The sequence below is a fragment of the Elephantulus edwardii genome, unplaced genomic scaffold (assembly GCF_000299155.1).
Source record: "Elephantulus edwardii isolate Elephantulus edwardi_28Jun2011 unplaced genomic scaffold, EleEdw1.0 scaffold00133, whole genome shotgun sequence".
Classification (NCBI taxonomy): domain Eukaryota; kingdom Metazoa; phylum Chordata; class Mammalia; order Macroscelidea; family Macroscelididae; genus Elephantulus; species Elephantulus edwardii.
In genome coordinates, this window is record NW_006399883.1 from 1,260,405 (window position 1) to 1,272,570 (window position 12,166).

The following is a 12,166-nucleotide window of genomic DNA, read 5'->3' on the forward strand; positions in this document are numbered from 1 at the left end:
AGCAGTCAGGAAATCAAAAGATGAACTGCATTGGGAAAATCTGTTGTTGTGGACCTTTTCATAGTGCTGAAGAGCAAAGATGTCAGTTGAGATACAAAGGTGCACATAATGCAGGGCGTGGTCTTCTCAATACTTCAGAGAGTTGGACAATGATGAAGGATGACAGAAGAATAGATGCCTTCAAATTATGGTGCTGGAGAAAAGTCTTGAATATACAATAGACTGCCAAGAAAATGAGTAGATCTGTCTTGGAGAGGGTGAAACCAAGTCTCTCCTTGGAGGCTAGGATTTTGAAGCTTTGCCTCACTTTCTTTCCACCTTTCGAGAATTACATTATGCTCGAAGAGTAGACAGGCAGCCCAGGAGAGGAAGACCCTGGATGACATGGATTGATTCAGTAACTCAGGCAATGGGGGCTGGTGTGTAAGAATTAGTGACTGGCTTAGGACAGGAAATAGTTGAGAACTGCTGTACATCGCAGGTGACTCAATGACACATAACAACAATAGCATACTATGACAGGTTTGGAAGAAGGAGTGGCGTCCACTTCCTAAATAACATGCCTCTGGAAACTCTATGAACTTTGATAAATGCAGATAGTTGTAGAGGGCTTCAGGCGTTTTGTTCATAGAGTTGCTATGAGTCGTGCTCTATCAAAGGCAATCAACAACAAGAAGAGCAACAATATCATGTGAGATGAAGCCACTCCTCCTTTTTTTTTGTGAGTGCCATTTTGCTAGTATATTTTTCCACCCTTTGATTTTTCTAAAAACATAGATTTAGTCTAGTAGTCTATCTTTCTTCTCCTTTCTTAGAAATATCTCTTGTAGTCAACATATTGATATGCTTTGTTGTGTTTTGGGTTTGTTTTTTTTTTTTAATTCATTCTGCTATTCTTTTTCTCTTAAGTGGTGCATTTAATCCATTCACATTAAGTGTGATTATTGGCAGCCCAAGTTTTATTGCTGCCATTTTGCTGTGTTTTTTTTCTTTTTCTGTTGTTTCTGGCTACAATGGTCCACCCATTTCCCTTTGATGTGTCTCTGTGAGGAACACTTCCCTTAAAATTTCTTGTAGTGTTAATGTTGTTTCACAAATTTCCTAAATAGCTGGTTTTTTGCAAATAACCTAAGTTATCCTCCATATTTGATGGATAGATTTGCTGTGTACAGGATCCTAGGCTGGCAATGGTTTTATTTCAACCTTCTATAAGTGCCATCTCCTTGTCTTCTTGCAAGCATGGCTTCTGCTGTGAAATCAGAACTTGATCTCACATGGTTCTCCTTTACAGCTCTTTGTTTTTCTCCTGCTGCTTTTAGTATTTTTATGTTTGATTTTGGAGAATTTGGCTATGATATAGCTAGATGTTTTTCGTTTGGCATCTTAGTCTGTCTGAGGTACACTTACCTTGAAAGTGGATTTCCTCATTTTCATGATACCTGGGAAGTTATCTTTTAATACCTATTCCGTAATTTTCTCAGTCCTTTCTCTGACTCACTCATATTCTGGAATTCCAATCATATGCATAATATTCCTTTCAATGTCATACCACATGATACTAGTGTTTACTTCTTTTCCCTTCCATCTTTTCCAGGAATCTCGCCTAAGTGCTGCCTGCCACTTCGAAAGTTTTGAATTGTCTTTGGTGGCCAGATATCAACAATTGCCTAGCTACTGTGTTTACTGTGTTCTCTCTCTCACTCTCTCTGAAGCAGCAAGGGGGAAAGGGCCAGGTACTAGTCTGCAGCTGCCCTTTCAGGTCTCTAGTAGCCTTCTGGGAAGCTCTCCGGCCTGTACGTTCCCCTTCTAATGTTTTTAACTGTACATGGTAGTGCTGGTGCCCAGGACAGCCATTTGATCAGCTTTCCCCTTACCTGTTGTACTCTCTCCATCATCTGTGGGGGTGATGGAAGTAGGACCTCAACCTTCCATGCAGTTGCATTCTCATGTCATTTGTGGCCTTGTGATAATTTGTCCTGCCTGCCCCTGCCTGCCACTTCAAAAGTTTGTAATTGTCCTTAGCGGAGCTGGTGCACAGGGCAGCTGGAGACCACATTCATTGCCCCTGCATGATGCACTATCTTTCTGTCCAGTTTTTCAGTGATGGGGACAGGGCATCTTCTCTACTTTTATATATACCTCAAAGATACTCTTCTCCCAAACTACAACATTCACACCAGTAGTGGATAAGAGTTCCAATCTGCACAACCTTACCTGCATTTGTTGTTTGCTGCCCTATGGAACCTTGGTATTGTTGCTGGGGTAAGATGACATCTCAGTTGTTTTGATTTGCATCTCCCTGATAGCTAGGGAGTTTGAACACGTCTTCTTGTATTTGTGTGGCATCTGAAAGTCTTCTTTGTTAAAGTGTCTAGTCATATCCTGTGCCCATTTGGGTTGTTTATCTTCTTCTTTTTGAGGTGATGGAGTATTCTATACATTTTAGATAAATGTTAGACTTATCAGATAAGTCATTGTCAAATATTTCTCTCACTCTATGGGTTTCTTTTTAATACTTTTGGATAAGTTTTTGATGTGCAGGACTTCTAGAGTAGTTCCTAGCTATTCTCTCATGAATTTTATAGCCTTTGGTTTTACTCCTAGATACCTGATCCACCTTGAGTTGGTTTTTGTGTATGGTGTAAAGTGTGGTTGGTTATTGCATAAGTTTTCTGCAGATGGCATTTCAATTTTGTCAACACCATTTGTTTAGAATGCTGTCATTTCTGTACTTAACTAAATTTATCTACTAGTCAAGAATCAATTGACCATAAGTAGATGAGTTGATTTCTGGGTTCTCAATTCCATTCTATTGATCTGTCACTGTGCTAGTACCATGCTGTCTTGAAAACCACAGATGTATAGTAGAATTTGAGATCAAGGTGTGTTATGTCTCTTATTCTGTTTCTCTTTTTCAGTACTCCTTTGCTTATTCAAGATCTCTTTCCATTCCAGATAAAACTGGAAATTACTTTTTCCTTCTAGTTGAAAAATTGGTATCAGTATTGGGGTTGAATTGAACTTGTAGATTACCTTTCACAGAATTGTCATTTTCATGATACTGAGTCTTCCTATATGTAAATGATAGATATCTATACAACGTCAGTCTAGAGACTAAGACGATACTGACCCAAGCCATGGTCTTTGTGATTTTTTTGCTATGCAACAGAGAGTTGTATAATGAATAAAGATAACAGAAAAATGGATGCCTTTGAGGTGTGTTTCTGGAGAAGAGTATTGAACATACCATGGACTGCCAAAAGAACCAACAGGTCTGTCCTGGAGATGGTGAAACCAATATACTCTTCAGAAGTAAGGATTTTGAGACTCCATCTCACATATTTGAGGCGTGTTGCCACGTTGTCCTTGGTGAAGGACATCAGGCTTGGAAAGGTGAAGGGAAAGCACAGAAAAGGAAAACCCTGGGTTAAATGGATTGTTTCAGTAGCTGGGGTAATGGGTGTAGATGTATCAGAATCACTGAACTGGTTCAGGGCAGGGTAGCCTTCAAAGCTATTGTTCATTAGGTCACTATGAGCTGCAACTGACTATATGGCACATAATAAAAATAATATCCATTAATATGGCATATTCTTTCATTTCTCCAGACACCATTTTGTTTCTTGTAGTAATGGTTTGTAATTTTCTTTGTACAGATCTTTTGTGTCTCTGGTTAAATTTGTTCCCAAGTATTTCATCTGTGATCAGCTATTGTAATGGGTTTGTTTTTCTTAGCCCCATTTCTGTATTCTCTTTATCACTGCGTAAAAATCCAACTGATTTTTTTTATGTTGATCTTGTAACGTGCTACTTTGCTGAATTAGTAGACTGTGACCAGTAGTTTTCTTCCTGAATCCTTAGGGTTTTCTAAGTATTTTGTCATATCATCAGCATATAGATATAGTGTTACCCATCTTTCCTGATTTTAAACTATGCATTTTTCCCTTGCTCTGCCATGCAAATTCAACTTAGTGTATGTGTAATTTTCACATAAGCACAATTAGATGTTTACAAAAGGAAATTAGATATGCCAATAAGTGCCTCAAAGTAATTTTCCATGAGGAAAGAAATAGTCTTATAAGCTGTAGAATGAAGTTGGACGGAGGAAATTTTTTGCTTGGTTTTGAGAAAGACACTGGAGACAGGAAAACATTAATAAGATGTGACAGGAGATAATTTTGGGGGAAGTTGTATTTGGATTTGTGAGTGGGAACGGAACAAAATAAAGGTGTTTTATTAATGAGTAGAACAGTTTGCTTATACCTCACAAGAAAGAGAAATAGGATCATATAGACTCAGAATCGCAGAGTTGATAAATGGAATTATAAGAGTTTGTGGACATTATCTTCTATCTGAATAAATTCATCACAAAGGTTTGTCAACAGATATAAATAACAAATGAAGAAGTGTCGACAGAAAGAACAAAATACTGTTCTGGAGGAACTGGAGAAACAATATATATGATTTCTATAAAACATTAAAGACTCACTTCGGATGTTGTTGTTACATACTCTTGATTCAACTTCACATTATAGTAAGTTAGCTGTTGTAGTCCTTATATGTAGGCAGTTCCTGCCATTTAATCCACAGAGAATTGTGATATCAACTCAAAACCTTTTTCTCTTTGCTGGTTCAAAACCACCAGTAGCTCTAAGGCAGAAAAATATACATTCTCTTCCTTTGAGACTAACAATTTCAGAAAACCTGTTAGAGGGTCACTTGAGAGCACTGAGTTGAATTGTAAAAATTCACCCTAGTGAGGTCCTTTTTTGCCTTCTCCAACTCTCCATATTAATAATGTCTCCTTTCAAACACTAGACCCTCCTGATAATCTGCCAGAAGTAATTGAGATGAATCCCACCATATTTGTCTCTAAAAAGTACATTGGGTGTATGTTTTCCAAGACAGACTTTTTTTTTAGTCCATAAGAAATTCAATACTCTTTGCCAAGACAATAATCAAAAGACAAAGATTCTTCTTTAAAAAGCTTTATTTATTGTGCAACATTCAAAAGCATATGAAACAATTGTAAACACCATGACTTTGCCACATACTACTTAGTATTTACTCCCAACATCCATGTTCTTCAGTTCTTTTAAACGGTCCTAAATGATAGATTTGCCCAATAAATTTCAAGTTCTTGATATTTAGGTGTGTTAGTTGTAGAGTAAAAGAAAAAAGAAAAGCAATTAACACTTTCAAGATTTTCTCCATGCATAAGTATATTTTCTTTTGGTCCACTTGTAAGGATTTTTCTGTTTTATGTTGTTAAATGCTATGGAATCAGCTACAATGCATAGTGACCTTACGAATCTTGCCCTTTCCTGTGCTATCATCTACATCTCTAATCTACTTGGGCCCATTGTTATAGTCACTGAGTCAATTCATCTTGTTGAGGGTCTTTCTTTCTTGTGCTCAGCCTCTATCATTCTAAGCATGAAGTCCATCTCCAGTAACTGTCCATTCCTTACTATAAGCTCAAAGGATATGAGACTGAGTTTCATCATCATTGTCTCCCTGGTGCACTTTGGTTTCATTTTCTCCAGGACAGATTTATTTCTTCTCTTGGTGGTGGTTGTTGTTAGGTGCCATTGAATATAGTGCTTCCCATAGTGACCTTATGAACAACAGATCTGAACCCTCTGCAGTCCTATGTCATTCTCGCATTTCCTGTCACGTGAGAGCCAATTGAAGCAGTCACCATGTTAATCCACCTGGCCAATTGTATTCCTCTCCTTTTCTGACTCTCTACCTTTTGTAATATCATGTCTCTCTCCAAGGAATAGCCCTTTCTAGCAACATGTCCAAAGTGTGGCACAACCACTCTGGAAGGCAATTTGGAGTTTCCTTAAAAAAAGCTGAATGTAGAATTTTCATAGGAACTAGTTATTTCACTGTTTGGAATATACTCTGAAAAAATGAGAACTGAAGCACAAACAGAGACTTGTACACCAATGTTCATACTAGCGTTATTTACCATCTCAAGAATATGGAAACCGCCCAGATGTTCAATCACAATCAAATGGATCGAGAAATGATGGTATATTCACACAATGGAATACTATGAAGCATGCAGGAACAATGATTTTGTAAATTATTACCTAACTTGGGAGGGATTAGAGAGCATTATGATGAGTGAACTAACACAGTTTCTTAAGGACAAATACTGCATAAAATCATTATTGTAGCATGAGTATGGGCATCCAAGGTGAGGTGGGTGTGAGCAAAGGGGTGAGGATGGGCAGCGGGAGTGGGTTAAACATATAGTATCACAATTTGATGGGTGGGGGTGGTGAAGGAAATGAGAAAGATCTGGTGTGAAAAACAATGTACTCACTCTTTGTAATTAAATTAGAATGGAATAAAAAGTAATTTTTAAAAATGTTACTTTTTGCTCAACTTTGAGGGTTTATTGAAATTTAGTTAAGTCCCTTTCATCTACTGCAGTAATCAGTTTAGAAACTATTCATCTTGGCCAACAGAATCTAAGTCACTTTCTGGTGTATTTATCTGAGCAAATATATTTCTTTCCCAAATAATTGGATATCAGAAACACTAACATGAAACAATGAAATAATTGGTTTGTCAATCTAACAATAATTTGTCACAACCAATAGATTTACAGTATGATACATAGTAAAGAAAAGGGAAGGTGGTGTAGGGAATGATATACTGAGTTGTTAACCAACAGGCTTGTGGTTCAAAAACAATAATAGCCCTTTGGGAGAAAGGCACAGATTCTCTTGTAAAGATTTATAACGTCAATAACCTGGTGAAGAGTTTCTGTAAGTCAGATATATTAAAAGAAGCAAAATTTAGTGATACATATAAAATAATTTTGTGTCCTCAGCTCTGGAAACAAAAGCAAAAGTTGAAAATTTCTTAAATCTTTGCTTCTCCCAGGGAGTTTGTATTTTTAGTTACTTCCTGAAAACACACACACACACACACACACACACACACACACACGCACACAGAGAGAGAGAGAGAGAGAGAGGAAAGACCAACACACTAACTTTTCTATTTATTCCTTTATGATATGTGATTTAACTGAACTTTTAAATTCTGTTTAACTGGGATGAGGATTAGTGTTCTCCATAGTTTTGATGGTTAAGTACTCTGGCAAGCATTGCATATTCTTAGAAAAGTAATTATATTACATACTGAAAAAAATTGTCTCTATAAGAATACATATAAATGAATGGAATATATAAAATATGTGTATGTATAAATGTGTGGAACGCGCAACTGCAGCACCCTGTGGAGTGACTGGACCAAGTGAAATTATGAACTAACATTACGAAGTTGGAAAGCAGTCAGTTTCCCTCTTGGAGTCTTTACAGTGGTTCATTTTTAAGGTTAAAACATTAAATCATGCTGAAATTTCATAATAAAATAGTCATTGAATTTGGGATAGGTGACAAAATACAAGGCCCCTACTATGATTTCTTTAGATCACTAACTGTATGATAAATAATGGACTCTAAAGAACTCAAATAAAAATAAATTACTCAAGATAAGTAGGCAATATAAAAGAGAAGAACCTCATGAATGACAAGATGTGATAATCTTGTGAAACTATTTTTGGACCCAGGAACCAAAGGAGCAAACAAAAATAAGAAAACAGTTGAGGAGGGGAGAATGCAAAGAAATAGAAGTGATTAAGTCCATTCTTAGGTTTTCCCAATTACAACTTTTCATAATTTCCTTCTATGTAATATCAAATACCCCAGAGTCCCTCAGTGACATCCTTGTTTAGGAGATTGTAATTTAGCATAAGAGTGATGATGGTATAAAAAGCAGAAACCATCATGTCCTGCTTATCTGTGTGGTAGAATCTAGAGAGCACCTATTTGTATATGCCAGAACCAAAATACAGCAGTACAACCACCATGTGGGAGGAAGACGTGGTAAATGCTTTCTTTGGCCCTAAGCTGAATGCATGAGGTGAAGGATGCAGGCATAGGGGCTATATATAATCATGGTGGGGTCGAGGAGCATGGGGACACAGCAGAGCTACATAAATATATCATAGAAGGAGATGTCAGAGCCAGAGTGCTTTAGTCAGACGGCTGCCTTACAGAAAAAATTTGTCATTATCGTCAGCTGACAAAAGAGTAAGCTCCTACTTATTGAGGTAAGCAACAAATTATCGAACATTCCCAGAAACCAGTACCCATACATAAAGAGGTGACAGACTGTCTGGTTAATGAGCTGTAGGTAATGAAGAGGTCAGCAAATGACAGCATATAGGCCATAGGCCATGACAATTAGAAGACATACTTCTGATCCAGCTAGAGTCAGATAGAAGAAAATTTGAATTTCATAACCAAAGAAGGAAACTGTATTATCTCCAGTAATCTATTCCACAAGCAGCGTGGACACAGTCACACACACAAACAACAGGTCTATGAACTGGTCAGAACTGGCTGATGAAGAAGTATGTGGGGGTGTAAAGGCAGTGCTCCCTGTGAATCAGGAGAATGAGAAGTGCATTATCAGAGCCATTAAAAAAGATTAATATGTAGAGGACTACTGAATATTTAGTTTGTAAAGAGACCAGTAAAGATGAAACTGGTCCTTGAAATTTGATTCTGTAAAGTTTGATTTTCTGAGTACACAATCCAGTTTACAGATTGTGGATATATTTGCACATTGTTGTGTACCATAGAGTCAGAAATGATCCATAGCTGACCCTCTGGCACATTTTCAGAGGCAGTTAATCACATGGGAGGAGCCTGCCCAACCTTCTTCTGCAGAGCAGTGGATGACCTTGAACTACATGCCTTTGGGATTACCGCGCAGCTTCTTGTCACTAAGCCACCAGTGGGATGTGCGCACGCACACATACACACCACACACACACGACAAGTTTGGGCAATCTCCTCCCATATTAACTGCCTCTGAAAACCTCCTCGAAGGTTAGCTATGGGCGGGTTCCAACTCAATGATACACAGCAACACAACAACAACAACAACAATCTATGACAAGAGAGCTCTTGTGGTATCATTGGGCAAAGAATTGCATCACAGGCATGTGGTTCAATGCCACCAACTGTTCCCAGGAAGAAATATAGGAAATCTCCTTTGCCATTTACAGCCTTTGAAAACATGCTATTAGGTCACTTATGAGTTAGTTGGTTTTGATTTCACACAATGTGAAACAACAACGTTTGTCAGGTAAGACTTTTTATTTTTAACCTATTTTTCCAGAAGGAGAAATGATCTTTTATAAAACTATAACTTCAATCTGAGTGAGAAAAATTCACCATCACTTATTCAAATTTATAAGATTGCTTGCAAAGTAGCTATGTTCGTGTCTGCAAATCTGAGTCAGTTCTAATTTGACAGAAAAAAACCTTGTGGGTGAAGTTACATTTAAAGAGCACTGTTGGTATAGAACATAAGCTGTTGGGATGTTGGACTTTTAACCAACAGGCTAGCAGTTAGGATCCATCAGCCATTGCATCAGAGAAAGAGAGTTGTTTTCCTACTGTAAAGTTCTAAAGCCAGGAAACCTAATAGAGGGTGGTCATAATTTTGCATTGAATAAGTTGTATTTATTCCTTTGTAATTAAATATTAATAAGCTTTACCTCATAGAATGGTTTAAAAAGGTAAATTAAAAATGCATTTATCATTAAACCCCAAACACAATGTGAATGGTAAATTAGATGATTTATTATCATACCCACTGAACTTTTGGAATCAGTAGACTAGGTAATGAATATTTTTAAGGAAATGAAACCCTATGTACAATAGAACACAGACTATCAGGGCAACAGAGGTAGAGCTTTCAAGTATGGCAATACTAAGGAAGAGGAACAGTTGTAAGCAGACACTAGTGAATGGAACATGGAATGTGAGAACCATGAATGTAGGAATATTAGATATTGTTAAGGAAGAAATGGAACGCATAAATATTGACATACTAGGTATTGGTGAGATGAGATGGACTGGCATGGGACATTTTGAATCAGATGATCATAGGATCTACTATGCTGGAGATGAAAAGGTGAGGAAGAATGGGGTTGCTTTCATAGTTAAAAAAGACATTTCTAGATGCATCTTGAAATATAATATTGTGAGCAACAGGATAATATCCATACGCATACAAGGAAATCCAGTGAATACCACTATCATTCAAATATATGCACCAACAACCAGAGCCAAAGAAGAAGAAATAGAAGATTTCTACAAACTTTTGCAGTCAAAGATTGATCGAACATGGAATCAAGATGTGTTACTAATAATGAGTGACTGGAATGCAAAAGTTGGGAACAGAGAAGAAGGATCGGTAGTTAGAAAGTATGGACTTGGTGACAGAAATAAAGCAGAAGATAGGATGATGAAATTTTACACAATCAACGATTGCAAATATATTTTACAAGAAACATAAATGCAGGATATACACATGGATTTTACCTGATGTTATGCCTAGGAATCAGATAGATTATATTTGTGGAAAGAACCGCTGGAGAAGCTATGAAGACTAGGGCGAGTGCTGATTGTGAAACAGCTCACCAACTACTCATATGCAAGTTTCAGCTGAAGCTAAGGAAAGTGACACTAAGTCCATGGAACCAAAATATGACCTTGAGTCTATCCCACCTGAATTTCAGAACCATCTAAGTAACAGGTTTGAGGCCTTGAACACTAATGAATGAAGACTAGATGAGTTATGGGAAAACACCAAGAATATCATCCAGGAATAGTGCAAAAGGTCATTGCAAAGACAGAGGAGGAAGAAAAGACCAAAATGGATGTCAGAAGAGACTCTGAATATTGCGCTGGAGAGCAGAGAAGCCAAAGCAGCGGGAAGAATTCAAGATACTAAAGAGCTGAACAGAAGATTTCAAAAGGCAGCACGGGAAGACAAAGTAAAATATTACAATGAAAATGTGCAAACTGGAGTCAGAAAATTGAAGGGGCTGAACTCGCTCAGCATTTCTTAAGCTCAAGGAACTGAAGAAGAAATGCAAGTCTCGAGTTGCAATACTTAAAGGATGATTTGGGCAAAATACTAAATGATCCTGTAAGTATTAATATGGAATTTCTATGTTCAGCTTTTTTAGGAAGAGTCAAACTGCCTTCCAGAGTTGTTGTACCATTCTGCAATCCCATGAACATCCTCTTCAACATATATTACTTGCTATCCTGCTGAACTTTGCCACTGTTACTGGAGTAGATTGTGATTCATTGTGGTTTTTATTTGCAGCTTTCTTATTTCCAGTAATTTGGAGCATTTCTTCATGTCTGTTGGCCATTCAAATATCTTCCTCTGTGAAAATTCTTTCCATGTCTTTTGTCCATTTTGTAACTGAGTTATCAGTCTTTTTCTTGTGGAGACCCATGAGTACTCTGTAAACTTTTCTTATGAGACTTTTGCCTGAGCTGGCATCGCCAAATGTTTGTTCTCAGTTGGAAGGTTTTCTTTTCACTCTGTCAGAAAAGTTTTTGTTGTAGACAGGGATTTAATCTATAGAAGGTCCCATTCAACAATTTTATCTTTTTTCAGATTGTACATTTCTGGCTGTGTTTAACAGTCTCGTTACACTGTAGACTAGGCCTTCTAAGCTTGATCTCAGTTTTTCTCTGATGAACTTTATGGTTTTAGGCTTACTTAAGGGCTCTGATCCACTTTGAGTTGATTTTTGTGTAAGATGTTAGATGTGGATCCCGTTTCAACTTTCTGCAGTTGGCAGTCCAGTTTTGTCAGCAACATTTGTTAAACAGATTATCATTTCCCTATTTGACAGGTGTTATTTCCTTGTAGAATATCAGTTGACTATTCTTCATGATAAGTGTAATAATAATTTTGTAACTCAGTTCATTCTCTTGCATATTCATTTGACTACACACACACACACACACACACACACACACACACACACACACACACACATATTTATTGTAGGAAATGTTAGACTTGCAGGTTGTCCTAGGGAAAATAAAACAATTTCAAGATACTGGTGAATTTGCAACAAGACACAATAATTAAAAATATAGTATGGTGGCATGCTGAAAAGCATTTTGTTGTTTTTTTCCATGTTCAGAATAAAAGACTTCAGTTAAATGTACAAACTATAAGTTATTTGTATTTTAGTTAAAGCATGAATAATAATATTTATGTATTCTCTTTTATTTATATAATTGTTATATTGAAA